The sequence below is a fragment of the Mobula hypostoma genome, chromosome 7 (genome assembly GCF_963921235.1).
Source record: "Mobula hypostoma chromosome 7, sMobHyp1.1, whole genome shotgun sequence".
NCBI lineage: Eukaryota > Metazoa > Chordata > Chondrichthyes > Myliobatiformes > Myliobatidae > Mobula > Mobula hypostoma.
In genome coordinates this window covers 175161971-175177239 of record NC_086103.1, presented here as the reverse complement: position 1 = coordinate 175177239, position 15269 = coordinate 175161971, and positions in this window count along the sequence as shown.

Below are 15269 nucleotides of genomic sequence, written 5' to 3'. Positions count from 1 at the left end.
GATGTAATGTTGAGACTTTATTAACGCACTGGTGAGGTCTCTCTTGGAGTATTGTGAGCTCTTTTGGGCCCCTTATCTTAGAAAGAATATGCTGAAGCTGGAGAGGGTTCAAAGGAGTCTCACAAAAATTATTCCAGATTTAATCACGCAAACACGAGGAAATGATCCTGTCCCTTCTCCAGCCTTGTATCCCTTTTGCCAATCAATTTTCCAGTGCTTAGCTCCATCCCTCCCCCTCCTGTCCTCTCTTATCATTTTGGATCTCCCCCTCCCCCCTCCCACTTTCAAATCTCTTACCAACTCTCCTTTCAGTTAGTCCTGACAAAGGGTTTCGGCCCGAAACGTCGACTGTACCTCTTCCTAGAGATGCTGCCTGGCCTGCTGCGTTCACTAGCATTTTTTATGTGTGTTCCAGGTTTAATCAGCTTGTCATGTGACAGAGTGGATGCAGCGAAAATGTTTCCTCTGGTGTAAGAGTCTACGACCAGAGGGTACAGCCTCAGAATAGAGGGGCATCCTTTTACAATGGAGATGAGGAGGAATTTCATTGGCTAGAGATGGTGAATCTGTGGAACCCGTTGCCACATGCAGCTGAGGAGCCAAGTCTATATAAGCATTTAGGACAGAGGTTGATAAATTCCTGACTGGACAGGGCAGATGGGATACAGGGAGAAGACAGGAGATTGGAACTGAAAGGAAAATTGGATCAGTCATGATGAAATAGTGGAACAGACCCAATGAGCCAAGTGGCTTAATTCTGCTTTCATGTCTTTTGGTCTTATGGTCTTATGTCTGCTACAGTTGGTAAGTCCGGGCACAACCTCATAACAGAGGAACGTCCTTTTAGAATGGATATGAGGAGGAATTTCTTTAGCCAGAGGGTGGTAAATCTGTGGAATTTGTTGCCACAGATGGTTATGGAGGCCAGGTCATTGAATGTACTGCTGTACTTCAATTTAGGATTCAACGTCAGAATTTCAGTGCCATCCTAAGTATGTACCACACTGTTAGAGATGCTGTCATGCGTTGTGAGGCCATCTGCCCTCAGAACAAAAATGCTCCAATACAATTTTGGGAATATACAGTAACTGCAGCAGAATATCAGCTTGTTATCAACTTGTTGTCCAGGGTATCGCTGCGTGCAAATTCACATTGCAAGTGTGATGTTAACTCCAGAGTGTTTCTCTGATCAAGGACACCTTAAAGGTGTCCAGAGGTTATGGCAGGCCTCCTGTAAAAGTCTATTTATTCTTTCTTCCCTTTCATTTGCAACTACTTAGTAGCATATCAACCAGAAATAAATGGTGTTTGGAGGATGCAGTAATTTTAACATCACCCTGGCCACTGATGTGATAGCGTTTCCCCGGATCTTGCTGGCAGTTTTAACAGCCTCACTATGTTGACTCAACAATGGTGATGACAAGCCTATTTTTAGGTCCTGTTTTAAGCCTCAAGATACCTATTTTGGGCGTTTTGTAATTCATGCTCATAATCAGGCTGACATTTGAGTGCAGAGCTAATTTTGCTTTGCGTCATCATTGCCAAGTTACCATCCTTCTGGTTTGAAGCTAAATTGAGGTCCTGTAAGGCAAAGGCAAAAGAACTAAAGACCATGAGATATAGGAGCAGAATTAGGCCATTTGGTCCACTCAGTCTGCTCCACCATTTCATCATGACTGATCACTTTCCCTTTTAGCCCCAGTCTCCTGCCTTCTCCCCATAACCTTTCACACCCTGACTAATCAAGATCTGTCAATCTCTGCCTTAAATATACCCAATGACTTGACCTCCTCACTTGCCTCTGGCAACAAATTCCACAGATTGGCCACTCCCTGGCTAAAAATGTGTCTCCTCATTTCTCTTCTAAATGGACGTTCCTCTATTCTGAGGCTGTGTCCTCTGGTCTTAACACACCCCCACGCCATGACATAGGAAACATCCTCTCCACATCCACTCTATCGAGGTCTTTCAACATTCGATAGGTTTCAATGAGATCCCACTTCATTCTTCTGAATTCCACTGAGTACAGACCCAGAGCCACCAAACAATCCTCTTATGATATGCCTTTCAATCCCGGAATCATTTTCATGAATCTCCTTTGAACCCTCTCCAATGTCAGCACATCCTTTCTTACATAAGAGGCCCAAATCTGCTCACAATACTCCAAGTGAAGCCTCACCAATGTCTTACAAAGCCATAGCATCACATGGGTGTTTGCCCAGTTCCACAGACAGACCATCATCAAAGCAGCTTAGCCTTTGATGATATGTGCAAATCTTGAAATGTTAACTATTCCAGTTTCCACCAAAACTGCCTGATCAGAGTTCAAAGTATGTACTGTAAATGTCATCATATACTACCTTGACATTCATCCTCTTACAAGAATTCACAGTCGAACAAATAAAATCACTGCATATAAACCAAGACTGACAAACAACCAGAAGAAGATAAACTGTGCAAATAAAAAATAAGTAATACTGAGGACCTGCGGTACAGTTATGAAAAGTGATGCAATAGGTTGTGGAATCAGCTCAATGTGAGTGAAGTTATCCATACTGGTTCAGGACCCTGATGGTTTAAGTGTAGTAACTTCCTGAACCTGGTGGTGTGGGACCTGAGGCTCCTGGTTCCTCCTTCCTGATGGCAGCAGCGAGAAGAGGGCCAGGATGGTGGGGGTCCTTGATGATAGGTTCTGAGGCAGTGCACCTTGTAGATATGCTTAATTGTGGGGAGGGCAACTCCTGTGACGGACCAAGCTGTACCATGACTTCTTGTTGAGTTTTCTATTTTTTGGGCATTGGCGTTTCCATTACTAAGCCCTGATGCATCCAGTCAGGATACTCTCCACTGTGTATCTGCGGAAGTTTGTTGAGGTTTTAGGAGGACATGCTGAATTTGTGGAAGTGGAGGCACTGCCGTGCCTTCTTTGTAATGACACACAGGACAGATCCTCTGAAGTGATAATGCCAAGGAATTTAAAATTACCGACCCTCTCCGGTTCTAATCCCCTGAAGAGGACAGGCTCATGGACCTTTGGTTTCTTCCTCCTGTAGTCAATGATCAGCTGATCTCCTCGGGGTAGCCAGAATTTTTATTTCAGATTAAAATCACAATGCCCTTTGAAGGATTTTAGCTTCTCATAACATTAGTACATGACCATAACTCTTACTTTCCCTTAAACATTGAAATCAAGCTCACGTGAACTACTTGCACTCATTCTGCACACTCACAAACCTCTGAGTGAAGAAGTTTCCTCGCATGTCCCTCTTAAACTTTTCACCTTTCACCCTTAACCCATGACTTCTAGTTGTAGTCCCACCCAATCTCAGTGGGAAAAGCCTGCTCGCATTTACCCTATAATTACCCTCAGAATTTTGTATACCTCTATCGAATCTCTCCTCAATTTTCTCCATTCCAAGGAATAAAGTCCTAACCTATTCAATCTTTCCTTATAACTGAGGTCCTCCAGTCCTGGCAACATCCTTGTAAATTTTCTGACACTATCAACCTTACATGTCACATATCCCAGGGTACAGTGAGAAACTTGTTTTTGCATGTCACCCCTACAGACAATTTCACTCTTAAACCAACAAACAGACAAATAAAGAGTGCAAAGAGGGATAGTGAGGTGGTGTTTATGAGTTCATCAACCATCCAGAAACCTGATGATGGGGGAGAAGAAACTGTTCTTAAAACATTGATTGTGTGTTTTCAGGTTCCCTTACCTCCTTTTGCTAAGATGGCCCCAGTAAGTGCCAACCTTTGTGAGCTCTGATGGGAATTATTAAATATTCCCATTTAGGACTTCTACAGCTGAAATCCACTGTCACAGCCATGGGTACTTCAGAAAGCAGCATCATTTTAAGACATTTAAAAAATCTTTTGATCCACCAGATCAACAGACGTGATGGTTCTTTCTAAGACGGGCTCACCTGACCTGGAACATCTAGCGATCAAATGTCGCCCACTTTATCTGTTGTGGGAGTTTTCCACCATCAACCTGGTAGCTGTGTACATTTCACCTCAGGCCAATGTCAAGCAGGTACTGGAGGAGCTAAGCATTGTGATCAGCAGGCATGAAACAGAAAACCCTCACGACACACTGGAGGAACTCAGCAGGTCAGGCAGCATCCGTGGAAAAGATCAGTCGACGTTTCGGGCCGGAACCCCTTGTCAGGACTGTAGAGGGAAGGGGCAGAGGCCCTACTCTCTTCCCTCTACAGTCCTGACAAAGGGTTCCAGCCCGAAACGTCGACTGATCATTTCCACGGATGCTGCCTGACCTGCTGAGTTCCTCCAGAGTGTTTTGAGTATTGCTTTGACCCTAGCATCTGCAGATTATTTTGTGTTTACGAAACAGAACACCCTGTTGACTTCCCTATCATTGGAGGGAACTTTAACCAGGCCATCTTGAAGAACTATCTGAACAACATATCACGTGTGGAAGCTGCAGAGCCAACACACTTGACTACTGTTATACCACCATCAAGAACACTTACTGTGCCATCCAATGCGCTTTAGAAACGCCGATCACCTGGCTGTATTTCTACTCCAGGCACACAGAAAAAGACTAATGACCACAGCACCACTGGTGAGGATCAAGAAGGTATGGTCAAGGGAGGCAAAGCAGCACTTAGAGAACTGCTTTGCGTTGGTGGACTGGATAATATTCAGGGATTCATCTTTGAATCAGAATGAATGTGTCATAGTTGTTACTAGCTTCATCAAAACCTGTCGAGATGAGTGTGTGTCTTCGAGAACATATCCGACATACCCAAGCCAAAAGCCTTGGGTGAATCAGGAGATTCATAGTCTGTTGATGGCTAGTTCGGTGGCATTCAAGACTGGTAATCCAGAACTTTACAAGAAGTCCAGGTTTGACAGTAGTGTATCTCAAGAGTGAAAAATCAATTCTGATTGAAGTTTGAGACAGAATTGGAGGCACATCAGCTCTGGCAGATTTTGCCGGACATTACTTCCTACAAGGTAATATCTAGCATCATGAACGGCTGTGAACCTTCACTCCCAGATGAGCTAAAAGCCTTTTATGCACACTTGAAAGGAAGAATATAACTACACCTGTGCAAATCCCTGCAGCATCTGGTGACCCTGTAATCTCTGTCTCGGAGGCTGGTGCCAGAACATCTTTCAAGAGGGTGAACACTCCCAAGGTGCCAGGCCCTGATACTGTACCTGGTAGGGATCTGAAAACCTGTGCCAACCAGCTGATGAGCGTGTTCAAGGATATCTTCACTCTCTCACTGCTGTAGTTAGAGTTTCTATCTGCTACAAAGGGTGAGTGAGCTGCGTCAATGACTATCACTCAGCTTCACTCTCATCTACTGTGGTGAAGCACTTTGAGAGTGCAGATTGAAAATAAGATCTCCCCTTTGCTAACAATCTCCACTGGCACACCTCAAGGATGTGTGTTTAGCCCAGGGCTCTACTCTCTCTACATGCACAACTGTGTGGCTAAGCACAGATCAATGCCATCTATAAATCTGCAGATGACACAACTATTTCTGACAAAACATCAGACAATGGCAAGGAGGTGTACGGGAGCCATACAGTTCAGCTGGTTGAGTGGTGTCGCAGGAACAACCTTACACTCAATGTCAGTAAGACCAAGGATTTGATCGTGGACTTCAGGAAGGAGAAGTCGGGGGAGCACACAGCAGTGCTCATCGAGGGATCAGCAGTGGAAAGGGGGAGCAGTTTCAAATTCCTGGGTGTCAACATCTCTGAATATCTATCATGGGCCCAACGTGTTGGTGCAATCACAGAGAAGGTACAACAGCAGCTATATTCCATTAGGTGTTTGAGGAGGCTTCTATGTTACCAAATACACTCGCTACGAGGACTCCCCAAAAAGGCGGCATCCATCATTAAGGTCTCCCATCACCCAGGACAAGCCTCCTTCTTCATCAGGGAGGAGGTACGGCAGCCTGAAGAGATACACTCAATATTTCAGGATCAGCTTTTTCCTCTGTGCCATCAGATTCCTGAATGGACAATGAAACTGTGTACACTACCTCACTATTTTATTTGCACTCTCTGTGCACTACGTATTTAATTTAATTATATATTTGGTTTGTATCGTAAAACAACAGAATTACATAGACACCAGTGATATTAAACTTGATTGTGATTCAGGGTGGTAATACTGAGAAGAAGGCACGTCCTAGATGATGATGGTCCTTAGTGATGAATGCCACCTTCCTGAGACACTGTCGTTTGATGATGTCCTCGATGGTGTACATCAATGATTGAGTATGGGTCCAGGGCCACCAGCCTGCTTCATCAGCTGAAGCTTCTTCACACTTAGAAAGAGTATACCTCGAATCTAAGATTCAGTAGAGAGCAATACATTAGAAAATCAGAACATCTGCAACCCTGCCACACCAGTCAATTAGTAATGGATACTGCACAGTCCATCATGGGTAAAGCCCTCCCAACTATGGAGCACATCTACACGAAATGCTGTCACAGGAAAGCAGTTATCAGAGACGCCCACCACCCAGGATATGCTCCCTCTCACTGCTGCCATCAGCACAAAGGTACAGGAGCCTCAGGACTCACACCATGAAGTTTAAGAACAGTTACTACCCCTCAAACATCAGGCTCTTGAATCAAAGGGGATAGCTTCACACCACTTCACTTGCCCTATTATTGAAATGTTTCCTCAAACAATGGACTCTCTTTCAAGGGTTCACCATCTCATGTTCTTGATATTTATTGCTTATTTATTTATTAATATTATTAACTCTTTGTATTTGCACAGTTTGTTGTCTTCTGCACTCTGATTTGAACACCCTACTTGGACAGTACTTCATTGATTCTGCTATGGATATTATGCTATAGATTTATTGAGAATGCCCGCAAGAAAATAAGTCTCAGGGTGGTATACAGTGACATATATGTATTTTGATAATAAAATTTACTTTGAACTTTAAACTTTGAAATAGATCATAGAAACATAGAAACATAGAAAATAGGTGCAGGAGTAGGCCATTCGGTCCTTCGAGCCTGCACCGCCATTCAGTACGATCATGGCTGATCATCCAACTCAGAACCCTGTACCAGCCTTCCTTCCATACCCCCGATTCCTTTAGCCAAAAGGGCCATATCTAACTCCCTCTTAAATATAGCCAATGAACTGACCTCAACTGTTTCCTGTGGCAGAGAATTCCACAGATTCACCACTCTCTGTGTGATTTCCACAGATTCACCACTCTCATAGTAACAGTTTTATTTATCTGGAGAGGTGAGGTGTTTATTGCTGACAGAATTGTGTGCCTATAGTTTGGGTGGACAGAAAGCTGGCACATTTTCTGACATCTGTCAGCAATCTCTCTCACTACTTCTGTCCCACTCAATTAAGCTGTATCTGTATAATCCCCAAGTCAGATGCTGGAAACCTGCATACCAGCATCTCAATCCACACAGTCAACAGATGGTGCAAGATGACAAATCAAAGGATGATCAAGGTGATGCCACCCATAAAGTGTGTGTTGGAATAGAACGATAGTTCAATGGTTCCATTTAATATCAGAGAATGTATACCATATTGAACCTGAAATTCTTACTCTACGTAGACATCCTTAAAATAAGAAAGATCCCCAAAGATGAATGACAGAAAAAAGACGTAAGAACCCCAAAGCCCCCAGCTCCCTCCCACACGCAAGCACTAGCAAGCAGCAGCAGCCCTTCCCCCTCCCCCTACCCCAAATGATTCGAGCATAAAGCATCAGCATTCCCACCTCCCACCACCCACCATGCCAGCCACAGTGAGGGTCCCAAAGAGAGACCATGGTCTACAGTCCATCAAAAACTGACTGTTCATTCCAACATTTCGACATCCCAGAGGCTCTCTCTCTCTCGCAAACAATGGGAGAGACAAATATCGCTCCATCCACAGAAATAGGGGAGACAACAGTCACTACTTCAAGGTTGCAGTCGGTCTGAAGTATTGCTTTTTTATTCAAGTTCCCCGACTCAAAAATCAGCAAATTGATTACCGAGTGCAGAGTCCTTCAACAGTACCCTCACTGACTTCACTAAGCCTCAGTACGCAACACCAGAGAGAATTTGTGTCCACAGGGCATGTAGGCCTGATGAACGTGGACATACTGATACACAGCCAGTTGACGAGCTCCAAGAATGTCATGTAGAACCGCAGCTTTTGAGTGCCATTGTAAATCAAAGATCCTGATAGGACCCAAGCCACCTTGAAAAGGAAAATAGAGATATTAGAATAGGAAGATTTTAACTGTTTTGCTGATGAGCTGGGAGAAGTCACCCTCTGATGCCATCTTTAGCTCCACCCATAGTAACCAATAAGACGGGCCCTTCAACTCACAGTATTGTGCCAAACTTTTAACCCACTCCAAGATCAATCTAACCTTTCCCTCCCACATAAAGCTCTATTTTTCTTACATTCATATTTTTATGTGAGTCTTTTAATTATCCTTAATGTATACCACTACCCCTAGCAGCACATCCCATGCAGCCACCACCCTTCGTGTGAAAAGCCTCCCTCTAACATTCCCCTTATACTTTCCTCTAATCACCTTAAAGTTTCATCCCCTCACAGTAGCCATTTCTGCCCTGGAAAAATGTCTCTGGATGTCCACTCGATCTATACTTCTTATCATCTTGTAAACCTCATCAAGTCAGGCTAGCTAAGGAAAGAACAATGGATTTCTTCTTCGTGGGATCATCAACATCAGAGTCAATGTTGAGTTTGCTGTCATATGTGGAAATACATGCTTGCACTGTTGCAATGAATAATTACTGTCAGGTGCATTAACATCATATAAGCAGTATTTTCATGAAAAATATACACAATTTTTACAGGAAAGAACATATTACAAAAAAAGGTCTATTTTAGTGCAAAATGATAAAATGAATGAATAAATAAATGAGTAGAGTTTTTACCTTTATCTGTGTAAAAAATCTTACCTCTGACACCTCCCTTATACTTTGATCCAAGCGCCTAAAAATTATACTCGGTTGTATTAGTCATTTCCACCCAGGGAGAAAGGTCTCAGGTTGTCCACTCTGTCAAGGCCTTTTATCATCTTGTACATCTGTATCAAGTCACCTTGCATCTTGCTTCACTCCAAAGAGAAAAGCCCAAACTCAATCAACCACTCCTCAAAGGACATGCTCTCCAGTCCAGGCAGCATTCTGATAACTTTCCCCTGCACCCTCTCTAAAGCTTCCACCTCCTTCCTATAATGAGGTGGCCAAAAATGAACATAATACTCCCCAAGTGTGGTCTAAGCAGAGTTTTATAGAGCTGTAACATTACTTCCACAGCTCCTGAACTCAATCCCTGACTAATTGATATAGATATTAGGAATAGAGAACAGCAGTGAGAACAGTTGTACAAATTACATTCATTTCCCCAGTTCGCTACACTGTAGAAATTGCTGCCACTCACGATTTTTGATCTATTAAGGTGGGTGAGGCATTGGTATGAAAGTGAGTTTTGAGGCAGGGTATTTGATAACTAAGATCAATAGCTACACACTTATTATCTGCAGAGATGGCAGGCGGAGAAAGCTCTGCGTCAACACCAAAATATGACAGACAACTACTTGAGAAGTAAGACAGTAACTCCAATAAACACCTCCACCCACTAACACAGCCATTCACAACCTGACCACCACTACTTTGTCATATCCTGTCAGTCAGCTTATGTACAGACTCCTGTGCCTGTCATCACTGTATGGACATTCTATCAATCTATGTATATAAGCTATGTATTTATATTGATTGTGTTTTTTTCACCTTATTGTGTTTTTTTTTGTGCTGCATCAGCCTGGGAATAGCAATTACTTCATTCTCCTTCATTCTGGAAATGACATTAAACAATCTTGAATCTAATCAGCCAATCATGTAGAAACAATTCAATACATAAAAAGCATGTAGACATGGTCAAGAGTTTCAGTTGTTGTTCAACCCAAACATCAGAATGGGGAAAAAATGTGATCTAATAACCACGGAATAGTTCTTAGTGCCAGATGGGGTGGTTTGAGTATCTCGGAAATGAAGTGAAGTGAAGTGAAGTTTATTGTCATTTAACTATATACATGTAAATAATGTATATAATGTATATAGAAATGAGACAATGTTTCTGCAAACCAGGATGTAAAGCACATAACACACAATAACTTATAATAATAATAACTACTTTATTGATCTCAAGGGGAAATTCTTTATGAAAGTAAGGATAAAATCTACAGATGAATCACACATAAATAACAAACTAAAGTGCATTAATATTAAATATTGTAAGGTACAGAACAGATTAAACAGTGACTCTTCAAATACGATGCAGCCAAGAATTCAGAAGCCTAATCGCCTGGGAGAACAAACTATTTCTCATCCTGACGGTTCTTGCTTTTATGCATCCTTGTCACCTGCCTGACAGTAGAAAATCAAAGTGGATGCTGGATGGATGGGTGGGATCCTCAATAATATTAAGGGCCCTGTTTATGCAGCACTCTTGATAAATGTTCCTGATGGATGGTAGGGAGACCCCTATGATCTTCTCAGCTGTTCTCACAGTCCTTTGTAGAGACATCTGGTCCGATGCGTGACTGCTCCCATATTAGTTGGAGCTGCAGCTCGAGAGGACACTTTCAGTGGGGCTCCTGCAACATGCAGTTAGATGGTGGATGGAAGCTTTGCTTGCTTCAATCTTCTTAGGAAACGGAGGAAATAGAAGAGCTGTGCCTTCTTGTTCAGGGACGTGATATTAAGGGACCATGTGAGGTCATTTGTGATGTGAATTCCCAGGAACTTAGTGCACATAACTCTCTCCACAAAGGAGGCATGTATTCACAGAGCTGGGTGGTTTGTCTGCACCTTCCTGACATCCACAATCATTTCCTCTGTCTTCTCCACGTTCAGGCTTAGGTTGTTCTTCTCACACCAGTCCACCAGCCATTCCACTTCCTCTGTATGCTCCATGTTGTCATTGTTCTTAATAAGGCCAACCAGGGTTGTGTCATCCGCAAACCTGATGACACGGTGTGAGCTGGATCCTAAGACACAGTCATCCGACAGCAGTGGGGCCGGACACACAGCCTTGGAGAGCACCAGTGCTCAGCGTAATGGGATGGGAGATGTTGCTGCCCACATGGGCTGACTGTGGCCTTACTGTTATGAAGTCTGGTATACAATTGTAGAGGGAGGTGTTGAGACCCAGCAAGGACAGTTTCCCCATCAGTTTCAGGTGTATGATGGTGCTGAATGCTGAGCTTAAGTCTATAAACTGTAGTTTGGCATATGAGACCCCATTTTCCAGGTGGGACAGACTGATCTCCAGGGATTTTCACACACAACAGTCTTTAGAGTTTACAGAGAATGGTGTGAAAGACAGAAAAAAAAATCCAGTGAGCAGCAGTTCTTTGGGCAAGAATGCCTTGTTAATGAGAGAAGTCAGAGGAGAATGGCCAGACTGGTTCAAGACAGCAGGAAGGCGACAATAACTCAAGTACCCACCTAATACAACAGTGACATACAAAAGAGCATCTCTGAACACACGCCATGTTGAACCTTGAAATGGATGGGCTACAGTAGCCGGGTTCCATGTCTGAACCTAATAAAATGGTCACTGAGCGTAAATAGTCAACTCATCCAGTGAACCTCGGTAAGTAATTTGGTAAAGTGGTTTATTATTATCACAAGTACCAAGGTACAGAGAAAAAAACGATTTTCATGCCAACCATACAGATCATTTCATAACACACAAGGGAAAACAACAACAACATCTCTCTCTCTCTCTCTCTCTCTCTCTCTCTCTTTCTTTGTCTGTCTCTTTCTCTCTGTCTCTCTGTCTTTGTCACTCTGCCTCTCTCCCTGCCTCTCTCCGTCTCTCTGCCCCTCTGTCTGTCTGTCTGTCACTCTCTCTCTCTGTCACTATATCTCTTGTGATTCCAAAGACTTTCAGCTTATTTTTGATAATTTGTCAAATAAAGAGACTGCTTTATATCTACTAGTACTTCTATCAGGTGACATTGTTTACACAGCTGCGTTCATCTCCACTACTTTATCATTTCCTGTCAGAGCTACCTCATGTATAGACACTCCTGTACCTAGAGTCACTTTATGTACATATAATCAATCTATGTATATATAGCCAGGGGTGGTAGTGGGGATACGCTACCTCTACCTATTAAACACTCCCAATGGTACACATCTCAAATAGCCTCTGACAACGAAGTCCCAATCCTGATCTTCATATGTGACTTAGCTACTAAGCCCAGTGGAACAGTTTCTCCCGACAGGAGAAGGAGTAAAGGCAGGTTACTGGCATCTTGAAACCAGTCGCTCAGGCAGATGGGGCTCATCAGCCGTGGCTGGGAGCTCACCTACAAGAAGGGAAACTCTAATCTCAAGTCCCTGCTGCTTTCCGGCTATACCCACTCATGGGGAAGGTTTTGGAAGTAAAGCATGAGGAAAGTTCTGGAGATAGAGTCCCTCAGGTAGTCCTACATTGAGTTCAATGCTGACTGGCAGCTCCTGGTGCCAAATTGTACCGGTCTCTGTCGTTCATTTGGGTCCATCAGCTGAGTGGAGAGGGGAAGCCTGCGACATGGGCAATAACCTGCTCTCCATATCCAGGGTTTGAGGGTCGGCACAACATTGTGGGCCGAAGGGCCTGTACTATGCTGTACTATTCTATGTTCTATGTTCTATGTTCTATATCATACCGCCCTGGTTTGCGTATCACGTAGACAGCTGGGATGCTACATCCATGGTCAACCCTGACCAACAGAGGGCCTCATACAATATATTTACGTTTAGTATGTTTTTTTTTGTTATTGTGTTCTTTATCTAATGTGCTTTTTCCTATGCTATTTGGAGTAACAATTATCTTATTCTCCTTCACTCTTATGAACTTGAAATGATATTACTCGTGAATCAAATGCACTTCATTGAACAGAAGGTGCGAGAGAACTTCTGAATGCCACATACCCGTGCCAGCATTTTGATGAAGCAATCCAATTTGTACTGTTCCTTCTGCTCTTTGCTGTAGTTTTTTTTTAAATATTTACTCCGCTATCTATTTAATCAGTTCTGCTTTGGATTTTGATAATCAGACTACTTCCAACGCAATGTCAGGAATTGTCATCTGCAACGCAAGATCGAGCCGAGTAAAAGGTTGTTTACAGATTATTTTCTGGCTCTTTTGCCAATTCCTCCACATCAGCGAAGGCCTTGCTTCCCTGGTACACTGCTAACTCACTCAGTGCGTAGGATCTGTTCCTTGGAGTGACAGCACCAATGCATTGGGGGGCAGTTATGAGTTTTATATAAATGATTTGGATGGAAACATGTATGGGCTTGTTAGTAAGTTTGCAGAAAACACAAAAAAATTATGGGCGTACAATATCTGCACTAGAAATGTGGCGACACCTGTGGGCTGCTTTCAGCACAATGCATCTTGGACTGTGTTGGTCATTGACATAAAACAATGCATTTCACTGTATGTTTTGATGTTTCGACCTAATAAGCTAACCTTTCATAAAGCTGTTTAAACATAATTTTGGTGGAGTTATAGGCAGATTATCGATGATATAGCCAGATATACTGCACTTCAGTCACAGTTACAGGCAAAGACATGGTGAGGGAGTTTAATCGTGGCCGATGTGAGGAGTTTCACATCAGGAAGACAAACACAAAGGAGGCCAATCCATTTTATGGAAGGACACGTTCAAACGGCGATGACTCAAGATGACAGCGTCCATTAATAAGGAATTGCACCATCCAGGACATGCTCTCTTCTCATTACTACCATCAGGGAGGAGATACAGAACCCTGAAGATACACATTTAGAGTTTTAGAAATAACACCATCAGGTTTCTGAGCTGTTCACGAACTATTTTGCTCCCTTTTTGTGTAGCTTATTTATTTTATGTCACTGTATCTATTTTGTATTGTATTTTAGCATGTTTTATGTACAACACTCTACTGCATTATTGTAAGAATCTTTGGTAACATGTTAAATCTCCTCAAACTCAAACCTCCAGCCAAGTGGCGCCTCTGAGAGCTTCAATCTATTGGACCCAGGATGGACTCTTCCTGATTTTGATACCCAGGAGATCACTTGTTCCACTGTTGACCCATCAATGATGACTAACCTTTAATTAATGTATCGGGCCCTCTATGAGCTCACTGTAAGCAGGAGCGGAAATTTGGATGTGATACTCCAGTTCTTAATTCTGTGCGCACCACAGTGGGGTAGTGGTTAGTATGACAATATTACAGCTTAGGACACTGGAGTTTGGAGTTCAATTCTGATGCTGCCTGCGGGAAGTATTTATGTCTGTCCCTTGAGTACATGTGTTTTCTCCAGGTGCTCTGGTCTCCGCGCACGTTCCAAAGCTATACCAGTAATTCAGTTAATTGCTAGAGTCATAAAGTCATAGAAAAAAAAGCCTAGAAACAGGCCGCTTGGCAAATCTAGTCTGTGCTGAACCAGTTAATCTGCCTAGTCCCATCGACCCGCACTCAGACCATAGACCGCCATGTTCCTCCCATAGACCGCCATGTTCCTCCCCTCCATCCAAACTTTCCTTAAATATTGAAATCAAGCTTGCATGCACTACTTCAAGTTGACAGCTCGTTCCACACTCTCACCATCCTCTGAGTGAAGAATTTTCTCCTCACGTTCCCCCTAAACCTTTCAAAGTTCAAAGTAAAATTTATTATCAGGATACATACGTGTCACCACATACAACCCTAAGATTCTTTCTCTGAGGGCATACTTAACAAATCTCTAGAACAGTAACTGTAAACAATGGACAACAATCTGTGCAAATGCAGATATAAATAAATAGCAATAAATAACGAGTATGAAATAACAAGATAAAAGAGTCCTTAGATGAGTGTACTTAATCCCTTTTGTTGAAGAGCCTGATGGTTGAGGGGTAGCAACTGTTCTTGAACCTCAGGGTGGAGTCCTGAGACACCTGTACCTCCTACTTGATGGCAGCAGTGAGAAAAGAGCACGGTCTGGATGGTGAGGATCTTTGATGATGGATGCTGCTTTTCTACGGCAACGTTTCATGTAGATGTGCTCAATAGTTGGGAAGGTTTTACCTGTGATGTACTGGGCCGAATCCATTACCCTTTTGTAGGATTTTCCGTTCAAAGTCTTTGGTGTTCCTATACCAGGCTGAAACGCAGACAGTCAACACACTTTCCACCAGACATCTATAGAAGTTTGCCATGATTTTTGATGTCATGCCAAA